Here is a 16,711-nt window from a genome sequence, read left to right on the forward strand (position 1 = left end):
TAATCAGTTTAGATGACAGAAACAGAATATATATCTGTATTGTTTGTGAACTTTAAAAAGAAAGTTTCTCTAAAGCGCCTATCTATATAAGATCAATCACGTGTTAGATCATGCAATGAATAACATTTAGCAATGGTACCTAAATTTTTCAGAAATTATTGCTAGAACATTACTGCTATAAATTCTGTATGTGACAAACAATGTTTTCACAGATACAAAAAATAGCGATACATTCTTGTTGCGATATCTAGAAATCTAACTACATCAGCGAAATATTTTTTTGAGTGGAGAGAGAGAGAGAGAGAGAGAGAGAGAGAGAGAGAGAGAGAGATGACTTTTCACATGGGGAAACGATGACCAGCGGGGCTTCCCCCGTAACCTGGCAGAATTTTAACTCGACACACGGTGAATTTGAAATTTCGTGAGAGAAGGAAGGCACTGCGATTGGATGCTGCTTGCCGACCGCTCTCGCGTGAAGCCGGACGGAATTAATCGAATATAAAACACGGCATTAAGGAGCGATCGAAGAAGACGCCTCTCTACCCCGTGTCCTGAAATTCTCTCCCGTTATCGGCAGGTTCTTCGATATTCGAGTGTAAATTCGGATATGTCTTCGTTCGCGCTTTACCGCTGGAATTCTCATCAAGTAAGTCACATTATCTTGACTCCTCGGACGATTTATTTTCGTTAAATTTTCCTTTTACAACGGCATGACACGCGGCGAAGAAAATTAGAGGTAAATCGACTTTCCGCGAAAATAGATCGACGGCAGATTTCCCTCTGTCTTTTCGGCTAATACGACATTGCCGAAAGAGCAGGGATCAGAGCCGCGTTCGCGTTTTGCGGATTGTTTGTTTGCGCGCGATGGCGGGACATTCCCTCCGCAAATAGTTTAGACAGAATTACCGGGAGGATTTGTAATCCCTCGTAAAAATATATGTTAGCCGGTTTACTGGGCCGCGCGAGCTGGAGAGCGAGGCAGAAACAACGATATCGCGGCGCCATGGGCTCGGGCGGGGGACGGAAAAAAAAAAGAGCACGGGGGAGAGAGAGAGAACGCGGGCGTATACTTTGCGCAAATATTTTACTTGTGCCTCGGATGCTCTAAGTACGCGGCTTCAAGTAGAAAGACAAATGTTAGAAGGAATGATCCATCTCTCGCTTATTTTTTGGCGTTGTGTATTTGCGATGGAAATATATAAGGGGAAAAAAGATCAATGAAATGACAGAGTTATCTCGTCGATAAAAATAAATGTCCATCTTCGTAAAATTAATTACGCTCTCCATTTAAAGTACTCCATTTAACACGGACGTATGCAAAATCCATAAGTTTGCGTCGCTCAAGAAGCGCAGCGAAATCTGCTTGACTGATTCACGCAGGGAATTATTTAATTTCGTTCAGCGTGACGACGCCGATGCAGGACGCCGTGACGTTAATTCTATGACATTCATCTCGGCGGGATTAACACACGTATGTAAATCGAGGTGTCGTATTTTACATTTTCGAGTTAATATTATAAGTTTTTATCCGGCGCGAGTGTAAAAAGGCAAGAATCCCGTCGGCCTTCGGTAAAAGTATGACCGTTTAATTCAATTATAACGCGACTGCTACGGACGTCAGACCCTACGTTTATTACTTTTTATCCCGAGATAGCAGATTTATATGGAATTCGCCATACTTCCGTGGCAAGTAATAAGATTCATTCGCGACATTTCTTTTATTGCGCGAGCGTTAATTATACTAAAAATCTCGGGCGTAATCTTCCATCCCCGGGGAAACGGACGACGTATAGGCAGCGATTTATTATGTTGATCTGCCGCGAGAGAGAGAGAGCCCGCCTCTCGTGCCTTCAAACATAAAAACCGTTATCTTGATTATCATTTAAAAAAAAACTCTCTTCTATCTATCACAATTTGCTGTTACTTTAATAAAGTATCTCCCTTAATGCATCAAAAATGTGAAGACACGGCTGCTACTTTAGCGATTAATTAATTACACGTTGTCGCATAGATTGCGAACTAAATATATTCAATGTTGGGAATAAGAAGCACCAATTGAAGCGCGTGCTACGGCGGTAGTTTCGCGAAAAACGCTCCTTTCGCGTGGGCTCCGCCGAGATCTTGAGTTCTTGCGAAATCTCGTGCCCCGTTTCCGCGCTGTAATGCAATTTCGCGTGTCCCGCGTTTTTGCGCAGGAGGAAATGTATCTGGCAAAAACTTTTGCGCACTCACTCTCTCCCTCTCTTTCTCTCTCTCTCTCTCTCTCCCCAAGATAACATACTGTAACATACTGTAACAATTTTTCGCCCCGGCAAAGTCGAGAAGTCTGCCAAGGTCTGCGAATTGTGCGGAACGCGAGTGAATCACACGCCGATCGAGGCGAGAATCCGCGATCCATATATATTTTCCTTAATTTACAAAGTGCCGGTGTTCGAAAAGTTTGATTGGAAGTACTTTGTGCGTCAGAGCGCCACTTCCGTCATCTCGAAGATAAGCGAGCTTTCAGCCGAGCTTTTGGAAACCAAAACCCGCGCCGGTGGTCGGGGCTCTGCGAATCGGGGCTAACGACACGTAAAATTATCAATTTAGCGGCGGCGCAACAACTATCGGCGGCGATTTTGATGGAGCTCTCGATTAACAAGTTGCCGCTGTGCGTCGAAGCGATCGCGATTTAAAACATTCGGTGCTCGCTTCGATCATTACTTTTTCACGATACACGTACACATGTATGTGTGTATACAATGTACGCGGCAAGTGTATCTTGTGACGTATACGCGGAATAAAATGAAAGCGCGCCGCACTGTCGCTTTCACACGTTTTAAATTACGACGATTTATTAAATTATTCAATGTAATATCTCCCGACGCGAACTGCATGTGGCCGAGCAAAGAGAATTTAGCGCGAGGTGTATACGCAACAGTCGTGGCGTTACAACGTCGTAATTTAGCAGTCGCACCGTGATGTTTATTGCTGGCGATACCATTTATTTTCGAGTAAGGATTTATAAAACTGCGTAAAAGTGTCTATGACATTTTTGTATTTTTTTTTTTTTTTTTATACCTTCGTACGATATTTCGCTTCGAAACGACGCGTTAATGTTGCAGCGATCAATTATATACTTAACACATTTGAGGATACGAACGGGGACAACGCGATAGCTGAAACCAGTTCATGCCGTTTTTAACTATTAAAAATTTTGCATCTTAATATAATTAGTATCGGTAATTGCCGTAAAGTGCAAAATATACTGAATCGTGAAATAACCACTAAAGTGGAATAAATCCTTATGACATAATTAGAAACTAAATGCGGGACGAGCATTTATGACGGTCTCCCCCGTGACTGTCCGTGCGCGGTCGTGACTAAGCGACGTTTATTACGCGACATAAACGTCCGAGTCCATATCCGAGAAAGTACCGCAAAGAATTTCAGCGTGGCCGACGTGAGCCGCGACGTTTGCACGTCCGACCGTAGGAAACAATTATCTCGGGACGTAAGATAACGCGTAGACTGCCATGGAAATTTGCCAAGGCGACGGAGCGGCTGGATGGAGACACTGGCGTCGGGACGATCAGCAACTTCCGGTGAGCGCGGAGCAGCCGAAGGCTATCGCGCCACGAAATATACCGTCTCTTTCTCCCTCTCCCTCTCTCTATCTCTCTTTATCTCTCTCCGTCTATATCCCTCTCTCTCTGTCTCTCTCTTCCATGGTATACGCAGACGCGTGTACAAGCATCAGCCTCGCTCTCGCGGTTTCATTAGCCCGGATATTATGAGGAAAGTTTCGGCTTCGGTCGTAGGACGCAAGCGGCTCTCTGTCATTTGTCTTTCCTCGAATTAACGTCACCCGGTGAATTGGCTGTGATGTAGCGCCGTAATCGCGCCATATTATCCCGCTCTGATTCGCGCATGAGTACGCGAGTTCGCGCAAAGATGCGCGAGGGCGATATTTGCACGATCCGCATTGCATTATTGCTGGTTCTGGTCACAGGTCGCGTTAATGCCGCTCCCGCGACGTTATTACGCGCATACGTAAATTTGCATTTTCGCGAGTGACGCTGTCTGTGCATACCTGGTACGTACGTAGTCGTCGTACGCCCCGTGCTTTTTCGCGACGCGCGACGTGATTTTTCTTCACGCTCGCGTAACTACTTGTGTGCCGTCGCACTCATCGCAAGTGTTCTTCTAGGCCGGCGACGAGCGTACCAGACTTTCATTGCGCAGCAAAGCATCGCCACTGGAGAGAGGAACACGGCAAATGGCGGACGGAAAGCGGGAGGCGCGCGCGAAGAAAGAAGGCGAGGGTGAGCCCGTAAAATTTATACGGAAGATAATATATCGGGACGGCATTTTGCGGGGTGTTCAGCCACGCAGCGAGAAAGAGAGACGCTTGAGTGGCTTATTTTTGGCGGGCGAGAGGACGTCCCCACCCCCTCCCCCCCTCTTCTCTCGCTCGTACTCCCTCGCGGGGGGCTAAAGAATGTCTTGCTTTTGATTTATACGCCGTTCTAGAAGTTGCGGATGCACAAACATCGTCTGGCACAAGCCGGATTGTTCTCGCACCTTCCGCCGCCGAGTGCGCTCGGTACAAGGATATTTTCTGGTACGACTCGAAGATACAAAACCCGCGTAGCATCCTGCTTACAATTTATGTGAGAATTTCATCCGCGCTATATCTTGGATCCGTCAAGCGTACCCTCGCAACGAGGGATACATAATAATTCGCGAGACTTTCCATTAAATATGACTAATACGGGAACAAAAACTTTCTGGAAATAACATTAATTTGTGCGTGATACAAATATAATCTGCAGAATAAATCATCAAGTTGAAAAAATATAATATCTCTCAAAAATATACCATCAAATTAAAGCTTTTATCTAAAGATAATAACTTTTTTCTAAAAACAACCTTTACCAACCGATTTTTATTCATTCTTTTCCTAAACGCAACGTTACATTTTATCTGTCGTGATTTACCCAGTATTTTAGAATTTTCCCCATAAATCATTATTGAAATTTTTGCGTTTCGTTCATCGTAATGTACCACCTGCGTTTATCCGCTCGGCGGCGATCGATCTGTGCATTGGCGCAAACGCCAGGATTCAATACAATATCCATGCCGCTGGAAAGATGTCTTTTTGTTATTTCACGAAAGTAATTTGATGTCATATAGTCGTTACTTCTGGATAAATCTTTTCACTGAAAACGTACTTCCACGCTGACGTATCGGAAACTTTTCTGATCGGATTTCCGTCGTATCGAACGTTCAAGATTCGAAATTAACAGACCGATCGGTGAGCGTATCGATGTGCCGGCAACGCGCGCAGGAGTCGGACTGAAAGACGCTGGAAAATAATAGAGCGCGCGGGAGTGACGCGCGAGTTAATTTTTATCACAACTTGCACGAGGATAATCGAGCTTAATACACTTACGTAGAAGTTAACATCGCGAGTGCGCATTAAATGAGCGACAGCCAACGACGATGAACTTGGGCGTATCACGGTAATTACCCGATAAACGGTACAAATGATATTTAGAACATGTCGAGCTTAACATCTACTCAAAACTTTACTACTGCTCGCCTGCTTTTATTAAGTGATAAGCGCCTGATTAATTACATGGAAGTCAGACGATGCGTTACGTAAGTAACTTAGCGACAATAGTGTAAACAGGTAGCGATAATAGTTAATTAATGTCGTGACGTTATTATCCAAAGAAATCTCTTTAATTTCCTCTTTATATAATACGCGCGCGATTCTTTTTTATTAGACTCATAAATTTCTTAACTTGTTCTTTTTAACGCGTTCTTAATTTCTTTATCCTATACTCGATTTCGACATTAAATTCCCTGTCTCGATAGCACTCGTCTCAAGAATACACACGAAAACCAAATATTTGTATAAAAAAAAAATAAAATAAAATAAAATAAAACAAGCGCAGTCTCGGTCTTGCCAAAATGCTCGCCGCGGAAATACAACATTGTATCTTAAGATTTATATCGAAATACTGGAGGTCGGCGAGTTTCTCGTTTCTCCCGAACCGGACTCTCCGCCCGGTGGGATTTGTCACCCGGAAGAATTTTAATAGATTTCGATAAAAGATAGCTCCGGGCATCCGCCGGTCGTGCTTTTGACATCGGAATTCATGGAGCGAGAATTTGTCAGGCGGTGGAACGTGTACGTTCGCGCGCGGATGTTAAGTCGGGACGGATATTGCGCTACGCTACGGTTATCGGCGCGATGACAAAAAGGCGTCACACCAACGACGGTGGAGCAAATGAGACCTTTTTTTGGGATCGACGATGGTCCTCCGACAGCGGGGATTACACAGGTCTCGCGACGGAAGAAAGAGGAGCACGCAAAAGGAAAGATCCCTAAAGCCGCCGCCCGCGTGTTCGTTCGTTCGCTCGCCCGCGCGCGCACTCTCGTTTCGCACCGGCTCTCGTTCTTACGCCGGGAATTTTCAGGCGTCAGGCTTTCCGGGAAATTTATGGCGAGGTCACAGCTTGGATCGCCATGAACAGTGCTCACCCTCCTTTATCCGGGCTTGTTATCGTTCTGAACCTTTTGGCCCCGCAGGTGTTACGCGCGTGTACGTGAGGATGTATGTATTCACGCGCGACGAGGAGCACGTTTCTCGCCGGGGAGATGAGATGTTACAAGTCCGATGGATGATAACGATTTCGTTCTCCGGTCGATGTACTTGTACCTTATTGCTAAAGGCTGACGTCGAGTGTAAAAGCCGAGTTTTCGCGATTTGCAGCGGCCGAGATAAGAGACGAGAGAAGATTCAATGAAGAACGCGTAGAGATCTCTATACAGAGAGGGGGGAGGGTGAAACGGGAGGGGAAGAGAGAGTAAAGGAATGGCCGACGATCGAGTTACCGATTTATTGGACCATAAATTATCCTTAACAGACGTCGATAGCCGTGGAAGTTCGTATCTTCCGTTTTTAGAGCCACAGGCGGCAGTCGCGCGATCATCCAATTTCACGGTGGATATCATTTCTTGCATATCCCTGAGAAGACACATTTTGCAATTATGATATGTGTACGGCGCGACGTCGCCTGCGCGCGCGCGCGCGCGCCCGCGTGCACACACGTCAGAAAACGTAAAGCTTCCGGGGGAGATTTATCGACCGCAATTTTTGACGCTTCGCAAATATCGGGACCGCTTTTCTGTTAGCTGACATTTCGCGAATACAAGATGTCGCGTGGCGGCATCCTCGTTTCTCTTTTAACTTCGATTTTCCGTTGGGCAAAAATTCAATAGCTAGTTCCGCGAACTAGCGAACGTCATTGGGCTTGTCATGGAGCTATTTAACATTTAATAATTAAATTTTTAATTTGCGATTTAATTATTGAGCCATCGAAGAGTGGAGGTTGGAATATTACAGCGCGGGTGGAGCTGTGGATGGCTGTGGAATAAATTATATACGCGCATGTTTACGCGTCTCGGACGACGTTGGAGTGGTGAATGGAAATAATTACAACTCCAACGCGTCGAGCGGTGCTACATCGTGATAGGAAACGGATTAGAGAGACGAACAGTGGAAGACAAAGAGATAGAGAGAATGAAAGCGGGAGCGACGGCAGAAAAGAGGAGATAACGGAGGACAAGGAGAAGCAGATCCAATTTGATGACTGGATACACATCGCTGAATACGCGTCTAGCTAAAGTAATTATTAACGCCAATTGCATCGTAATTAAACATCGCTTACACCTTCGCCGTCCCTCGGCTGTCCGGAAGCATTAATCGCGCTTGATTTTCTTATTCGCGCGAAAATCGCATTTTTCTCTCTCGCGCCTCCCTCTCTCTTTCCTTTTTTTCCCCCCCGCTACACTTGTACCGATACGTGTACGCGATACCGATACGTAAGAAATAAAGTCGCCACACGCGCGGAGACTCGCGGGAAAAAGAAAGTGTGACAACTTCCGACAAGTTGCGGAAAAAAAGTCCCATTTTATGCTAATCAAAATGCGTAATTAATGTTATATCGCGCACGGTACACGTAATGCGGAGCTACCGAGCTGCACGACCAGGTGTGTTGGTTGGCACCGGCTTATCGGCAATCGGTGCATAAAAGCGCTTTACGGCACAAAGAATGCCGTGCACTCGCGCGCCTTGGCGCGCCATCGCGGCCCAACGACGTATAATGCATAATTCCCAGGTATATCATCAACCACGGCGTTTACCGTTTTCTTTACAGGCGAGACGCGGCGCGCGCATAAGACGTCGACGGCGCGCTCTTTTCTCCCACGTTGATCTTTCGCGTTCGCGCGCGCCGCGCTCATTACGCCCCGCAGCTAGACGGTCCATTAATGCTGCGAGCAGATACCGGGGGCGCGCTTTAATTGTCCGTTATAACTCAGGCGAACGTAACTTTTCCCGTAGGGATGTCAAGGAGTCGGGGGGGAGGGGGGGGGGCGGGAGCTACGGTGAGCAGATAGGGAGAGGGCGGGGAATCGGGGGTCGTGGAGAAGCGACGGAGTGGAGAACGGGGCGGGCCGGAGGGCGAGAAGCCGTGGCGAGAAACGGGTGGCGCACCCGGCGAGAGAGGTAGCATTTTAAGTTCGCGAGGGTGTTAGTGAAAAGGCGACATTAAAACGTCAGGCCACGTCTTGTATGCATCCCAGGGGTCGCGGATGAGGCATCGTCAAAAAAGGCGGGGCGGTGCCCCTAAATCAGTGTAATCGGTGACCTGCCTGGGGAGTACATTAGAATAATTTACGACGTCCCGCAGCAAGACGTAAAAAGACATCGTGTAACGCTTTTCGTTCCGCTTCTCGTTTCTCTACGTCGCCCGCTCTCTCTATCTGCTCCCTCTTCGCCGTCTTTTGTTTCCGCGTTCCGTACCTCGGCTTTTTCCCCCTCGCTTCTCCCTTTTTCCCTCAATTGCGTAAAAAAAAAAAAAAAAATAAAAAAAAAGAAAGTATAATCAATAATTGCAAAGTGACTAAAGTGTAATTAACTTAAGAGCACGGTGTTCTACATTTATCAGCCCGAAGCGCCGAAATATCCAAGCTCGGGTACAAGTGCGCGGGAATTAATACGTTGCCGATATATGCGCGTTGAGATATTTACCGCACATCTGCTGCGGAACAATGATACACACCGGCGCATCACGGAGCTGCCGCGGTTTACCGCGAGCACAGAGGTTTCGGATAGCTTATCCGACCGCTGCGAAATTTCGGGGTTGAGTTCGAAAGGCGGCGCGGAGAATGCTTCTGACACCCGAGTTTCATACGTTTCCTCTTAAGTCTATGACCGTGCTGAAGTCGATCCAAGTGGATCACAAGGCCGGACAAGGGTCAACTAAAACTCGAGGAAATAACTCCTTATGTCGCGAGCAGACACTTGGATGCGAGAGCGAGGGGGGCCCCTACGGGGGGGGGGGGCGGGGCTTACTCTCTGCGGTCGTCGCGCGTTTACTCTAAATCTCGATCAGCTTTGCGCGCTAACTGCGTTATCGGGCAACTCAAATAATAACAAATTGAATTACGGCGGAAGAGCGAATTAAATTCTGTGAAACAGGCGCGCCGAGAAACGCGCCGCGACCGGGGGATTCGTCGAGTCAAAGTTATCGTCTGCTGGAGAGTTATCGATTTCCTTACTCTCTCGCCGGTGTTCGCGCGATCCCATCGTCCTCGTTGGGATGCGGAATGTCGAGCGGTAGATGAGAGTCATGCCACCGCGGGTCCACTTGAACTCCGTCTACCGATCGAATCCGCAAGGGACAAACACATTCTTTCGACGGGCGAAGGATTAGGCAGCGAGTGCGCCCACCGGGAATTTTCGCGAGACGGCAAAGTCCGCGGGAGAGCAGCCCGGCAGCAACTTCCGCTCACGTGTGCAATTCCGTGTGTTTTCTCGAACGGGACGCGTGCCTTACACGCCGGATCACTTCTCTCCGGGGACACTTACTTAACGGTTAACTTCTCTCGACTAGCTGGCTAGGCTCGTAGCGTGTAGCTGCAACTCGTAAATATTTCTCAGCGTGTATTAGTCGTGGCGCACGTTTTCCGAGCGGTTACCTGATAACGTTTTACTCCCCGGGGATATTGCAAATTACAATCGATCGGAATTTTATCAACGGGATCAATACGGGACGCGATGGATTTGGGAATTAATGAAGAAGGGACGCGCGCGTGGAGTAAAAAAAAACGCCGTACTACATTATACTGTATTACTGCAGGAAACGTAGTTCAATACTAAAATCCTATCTAGACAAAATACTGTTATCGAACTAATAACAATGATAAAAATAACATTAGCGGATAACGTTTTGGCCCCTGAAGAGATTGCGAATTGCGATCGATCGGCGCTTTATCGGCGAGATCAATATCGAGGGCGCGGCAGGTTCCAAGAATTAATAAAGAAAGAACACTTTTGCGTGAAATAAAAACATGTACTAGAAAATTGCAGAACCATTTGGAGTTGATAGCAAAATCCTATCTGGATAAAACGGCACCATTATCCCCGAGGCTAATAATAACGATGATAAAAATAACGTCAACGACGGTGTAAAGAAGCAATTTTATCGCCGCGAGAGAATTCCGCGATCTGCGAGAGCGCGCGCGGCAGCTCTGTGTCTACGGTGACATTCGAAATTGATAAATCGCGACATGTCGCGGCAACGTTTGCGTAGCGTAACGATGCCGCTTCTCTATCCGCGTCCCGTGTCAGAAACGATCATCGTCGCACTCCACCTGATGCACACATATTCCATAGCATATTCGAGCAAATGCGAATTCCTGCTCCCTATCCACGATCGGCAAATATTCGCGCTCCGAATGCCCGGCCGTACGTAATAATTAAGGCGTATTGACACGCGTCGCGACTGCGTGTTTCCTCCAACACACACGGGCCGATTCTGTTTACCCGGGCGCGGATGTTTTCCCGGCATCAAGACTCGGTGATTCAGCGATTTCGCGGTGCTTTGAATAATGCAATGATTAAACTCGAAAGGTTGTAGGCGCCGGGAAAGCGGAAAGTACCGCGTCGACGGAGGCGCCGTCGCATCGCGCCGCTCGTCGATGCATTTTAGATCAGCGCATACCTGTTGGACAGTATGACGCGGCAAAGCTGGTCGCTCGAAATAACGGAAGGAGATATGGATCTTATTACGGCTCAATTGAATTCCCCGCAGTTTACATCGCCGGCGGATATAAAGATGAAATGTTTTGCGAAAAAAGTTGAATTTTTTCTATTAATTTAATAAATGCTTCGTTCGATTTGATAAAAATATTAAAAATATAGATATAGAATAATAAATATGATTGTTTATTCGGCAATTGATTTCTCTCAACACCAGCTGTTCGTATGAATTATAAATAAATATTATCCTTCTCTAATACATCCCGCGATACATTTGGCGTTACAATGTCAGTGTGAATAAGTGGTGATGTATTATTTATTGTGCTAAAAGGAAACATGTATTAATTATTTCGCGTTTGACATTCTAATTACTTTAATTGACCAAAGTTTCTCCAAAGTAGAACTTGATGTAAAATTAACGGTAATACTGGGACGCACAGCGGAAAATAGTACAAAAGGAACCGTCCATATTGATAAAGCGGTTTATATTCGGGAAACTCAAATCAATAGCTACTAGAAGCTGCGAGTTTGTCGAGAACGAATGGCAACTAATGAGAGGAATGAGAATTCGAAGCTATCGCATCGTTGGAATTGCAAAGATAGCGGTGAGCAACTTGTTGAAAGATATTGGACGATCGATGAATTAATTATCGCAGAGTAACTGACTTTGTGCAATGGCTTAGGCCACTCAATAATTGAAAATAGTCTATTCGCGCGAGCGTACGCTTTTCCCGAAAATTTACGGAAGAATTCCTGTGATGGGAAAACGCGCCGCAGATAGCGCGCGCAACCATGTTTCATTAGCTGCGTTAAAGTTTTCGAGGATCATTAAAATTATCGCAGATTATTAATCCTTTGACAACCAAAATGTCATCGTGTGGCATTTTAAAGCGAATTTTGAATGATCGCATATACGCGGCCGTCGCTCCGAGTTGAAATGCATGTTATGAAAATTACGATGGAAATAATTGCGGCGGTATTAATGGACCGCGACTGAGAATGAACCTTGTTTGATCATAAAGAGCAGGAAATACCACAGGTGACTATAACTATATATACAAAATAATACGAGATGATGGCCGGAAATGAATAAATAATTTATTCGAACATCAGGAAATGCATTTCTCGCGCGTTTCGTCGCGCTCGAAATAAACGTAATCGAACGTTAATCGAAGTAACTTATAAGTGAAAAGAGATCGTTATAAATAAATTCTTTGGCTTTACAAAATTCTTTAATTTTCGAATAGAACAAGCGAGACCGTTGCATTATGTACCGCCGGCACAGATTAAAAACGATCGATCGAACGCGACTGCGCACTAATTACACGTGAATGTAATTAGAAAATATATTTGATTCGGTGGGAGCTTGAAAATTTTATTCGATGATACCGTATAAGAACTACATTATTATGTAAGTTAGCGTTCGTTAAATCACGGATTATTGAAATTCTCGCAGCGAGAGCATTCGTAGTAGATGAAATTCATTTTACGTCGACAAGTTTATTTCTCGTGTGCGCATTCTGTGTCACAAACTGAAATATTGAGGTAATTTACGGCAAAGATGTTTTTTCAGTAGCGACGAAATACCATTCATTAATCATTCGAATTAAACTACCAGAATAATCGTTGGACGTCGCCGTCAAGAGCCCGAGACAGCGCTGGACTAAATCGCTATAACGCCAAATTTATGCAAATTGGATTTAGCAAGTTTAATACACCTTGGACGGAGTTTACCTTGGTCCTCGAGGAACGTCTTTTCCACTTTACTTGTCAATTGATCGACAGGCTTGAGATATCGATTTTGAAGTAGCCCGGAAAACGCGGCAGCCAGAGAAGAGAGAGAGAGAGAGAGAGAGAGAGAGAGAGAGAGAGAGAGAGAGAGAGAGAGAGAGGCAAAAGAGAAAGCTAAAACTGCAATTTATTATTTCAATTAATATTACGTATCATATTTCGAATTAACAAATAACAGATAAATAATTTAACTACAAAATCCATTTCGACGCGTCACAGCTCAAATTACGGGGCATCAATAGTTTGCACGCTTTAATCGCCATCATCGGTATTCTAATGAATTACCAAATAATATCTGTAGAAAAACGTTATGCAAATATGTAACCTGCTTCAATGCACCATGTTAAACTTGGTTAAGCAAATTTAACATTTACGCGTTTTGACGCATTTACGCATGCATGGCTATGGGCTGCGGTGTACAATGTATTCGCCAGAATGAAGAGCAACGACCGCATCGAATATCGAAAGCGCGAGATAATATTTAACAACGATCGGCGCGGGTGAGAAGCTTATTACATTTCATAGCTAACCGGCACGGTCGCGCATTAAAACTATATGTCAGTTTCGCGGAGCTCTTTATTCCTCGCGTGTGCCGATGCGCAGTCGGATTACAAACGCGGATCGAGCGCAAACCGCGTATCGAAAACGTGGTAATACTGATACAAAAAAAAATACAAAAAAATAAAAACTCGAGACTGCGCACGGAGAAATTCATCGCGCGAGCACGTCGAAGGGACCTTGACATCGGCGCGCGCGAAAGCTGCGCCAACATGGCCGATACTTTAGAAAATAGGAGCGGTAAAAGGCGTCCGTAGCCATTCGCAGAGTTCGGGATCGTGATTGATGACTGCTCCAACAAGCGACGGCCAAGTGTTTTCGAGCTTACAGGCGCCGAGCCAGCTCATTCACCACGCAGCATCGTTCCCAGCTGCGCGATGTACGTCACGTACTCGTCCTTCGTCGTGGAACGCAGAGTTTCGCATCGATATTGTTCCGCTCGGAATGCGCGCCGAGTGAGCGCACACCTCCCTCGGCCGGCGATATCGCCCAGCTTTTAATCGAAGCGATTTGCAACGTTAAACGCGCGTCTTTCCGCGGACGTAATTGTGAATTGCGACCGAGATGTGTGCATGATGCATAATAACGTCGCGATATACTCGATAAGATACGATAAAATACATATACATATTTCACTGAATCGCGTGTATGTTATCGGCCTGTGCGCTAGCGCGATGAATTGCCGCAATTCGCTGACCCTTCGCGATTATTCGCCTGTGTTTTTCGCCGTTCGTACTGCAGTTTAAGCTTGATAACCGAATTAGTTGTGATACGAGCGGACGAATGCAGATTATCAAGCAGGATCGCCCAGGACGCTAACTCTCCTTCTCTTTCTCTCTCTCTCTTGTCCGTCCGAGAGAGGGATTTCGTTATAAGGGAATGCAATAGCGATTAAATACTTCCGTTATCTCGCTCAGCGATATCCTATTAAAATCCATTCGATCGCCGCTAGAACGAACGGGCTCGCCGTATAATTTTATTAACCCCGTTATGAGCATCAAACGAATCACGGAATTAATGGGATTTTGCCTGTCACACGACAACGAATTCTACTCCACCTCTCAGTAGAGAGCATTGGCAGACAATTGAGTGTCTGTGTAGGATAATAAATCGCGATCAATCCTTTCTCCGCCAACGTTACAGCGCGTTGCACGCGTACGCGTTATGCGTTAAAAGGAAATACAAAGTTAAAAAATGTATCGGCCTGCTCCGATGCCTCTCTAAAAAGAGAGAGAGAGATTGCCTCCGCCTGATAATATTCTAATATCGTCGATATTTAGCGGATTGTTTCTCCCTTATTATTGATTTCGGACAATACGGGCAAACTTGGAATACAAGCATTATCAAAAGACAATTACACGCGCCGCGCAAAGTGTAACGCTATTGTTACATTACGCATACCTTTCGAGCTTGTTCAGCGGTTGAATTCAATTGTTTAATTCTTACTCGTCGCGCGGGCGCGCATTACGCGCGGAATATTACGCTCCAGAAAATCTCAAATATTGAACAATGGTGGGACTCGATAGAGAGAACCCGAATACGCGGATATCAAGTCTTCCGCGATTCGTTCTCTCCACGCCTCTTTCTCTCCGCGCCGCGGCATTATCAAGAAGATGGAATTCCGGATATAATGTGTCACGTCAAGTCATCATACGCATTTCGAACCGTGAAATTGCTATTTATTCTGGGGTCACGGAGCGCACGGCGGCGCGCGAAGAGAGCGAGGGTGGAGAGTGAAAAACATGGGAGTGCGGAGGAAGGAAGGGAGTGTAGAGGAGGACGGAGCGGCCCGGCGTAACCATTTGGCCACCTCGAATCCATTACGGACAAAACTACGAAGTTATCACCGCGCTAGTTGCCAAGACGCGCGGCCGGCTATATACAAATGCAAACGAATGCGGGAGTGTTTTTGGTTTAACGATGCCGTTGTTCCCTTCTGCACGCAGAAAGGCAGAGTGAATTTTATGATCGCCGAGACGGAAGATTCGAATGCAACAAAAGGCGTTTTCGCGCTTCAAGTTCGAAGGCGGCTGTTTTCAATACTAACTTTGTTCTTATTGAAGATTCGATCACCCGTGAAAATTGAATAGTTTCGAGAACAAGGCAGATTGAAAAATGTCAAACGTAGAGAAATGGTGGCAAGACAAGCGACATAATAAATCGATGTGAAACGCCAAGATTTGCCCAAAATTTCTCCCCGGGGGAGAATTTTCGCGAAAGTTAATTCAGCGATTTTAATGGATTCGCCAGGGAAATATCGTAGAACGCGCCGTCGCGAAAATTAATATTTCAATTAAATTTATACCGCAAACCTGTCAATCGGAAAGGCACTTCCGCATATAACATTAAGGGAATTAGCGTGCGACGTCCGCGAACGATTCGCGGCGAGAATAAATTTCGTCCTCACCACTTGGAACGGGGAATCCGGACAGAGCCGTACGTTACGGATTTGCGAAAAGAGACGCCGCGGCGAAGTGGCCTGATGTGTGGGCACGATCGCGTCGTTTCGTTTCATTTGTTTTCATTCCCTTGCTAGGCATAATGGATACTCGCGGCGGAGTTGGCAAAGGGAACGGGGGCGTTCTAGCGTTCCAGTGAATTTAAATCTTTCGTACGGGGAAAGAAAGTTCGCAGGGCGTGTCGAATGGTGGTTGTCTAGTCTAAGAGAAACCGCCCGCGTGAGAGAGTGGCCGGGTAATAAAACGCTAAAAGCGTCTTACGCGGATCGAGAGGCGGCGCGATATAGCGCTAGTTGACGCGAGCTTCTTAGCTCTTTATTTGATATTTATTCGCATGGAAGCTCCTAAGATACTCGGTACGGGCTTCCACGGGTCGCTATGTCGCGCCATGTCTGACGAAATAAAGTGCAACGTGACCGCGGTGCATTATACAGCTCGGAGCCATGAGAAATTTCCAACGATTTGGTCTTGCTTGTCTTGTCGCTGTTGTTATCTCTGCTTATCGTGCGGATAAGAGAGATTTTCTATGCCATTTTTTAATATCTGTTTCATCTTCTCAGTGGAAAATAAATAGCAATATTATATACCAAGATACAGCCAACCAAATACTCTGTCAAAGTGTAAAATATAAAATAAATTTAAAATAAATTCTTTTTGAAATTAAAAAAAAAAAAAATACATCAATATAAAAATTCTATAGCGCTCTGTGGCAAAAAAATATTTCGCGAAGCATCAAATTATATATGGATTAAAGCACCATTTATTAATGCTGTTACACACGTAGCTAAATAAATAGCAATAATC

The 16,711-nt window shown here is 45.6% G+C and overlaps 1 protein-coding gene across 5 annotated transcripts in view; it reads right to left on the reverse strand.

Annotated features, from left to right (window-relative positions):
- Nucleotides 1–16,711, reverse strand: part of Ptp99A (Protein tyrosine phosphatase 99A) — a 243,869-nt gene that overhangs the window by 69,561 nt on the left and 157,597 nt on the right. The gene's annotated exons all lie outside the window — the stretch shown is intronic.

The sequence above is a fragment of the Linepithema humile genome, chromosome 1 (genome assembly GCF_040581485.1).
Source record: "Linepithema humile isolate Giens D197 chromosome 1, Lhum_UNIL_v1.0, whole genome shotgun sequence".
In the NCBI taxonomy this organism is placed as follows: domain Eukaryota; kingdom Metazoa; phylum Arthropoda; class Insecta; order Hymenoptera; family Formicidae; genus Linepithema; species Linepithema humile.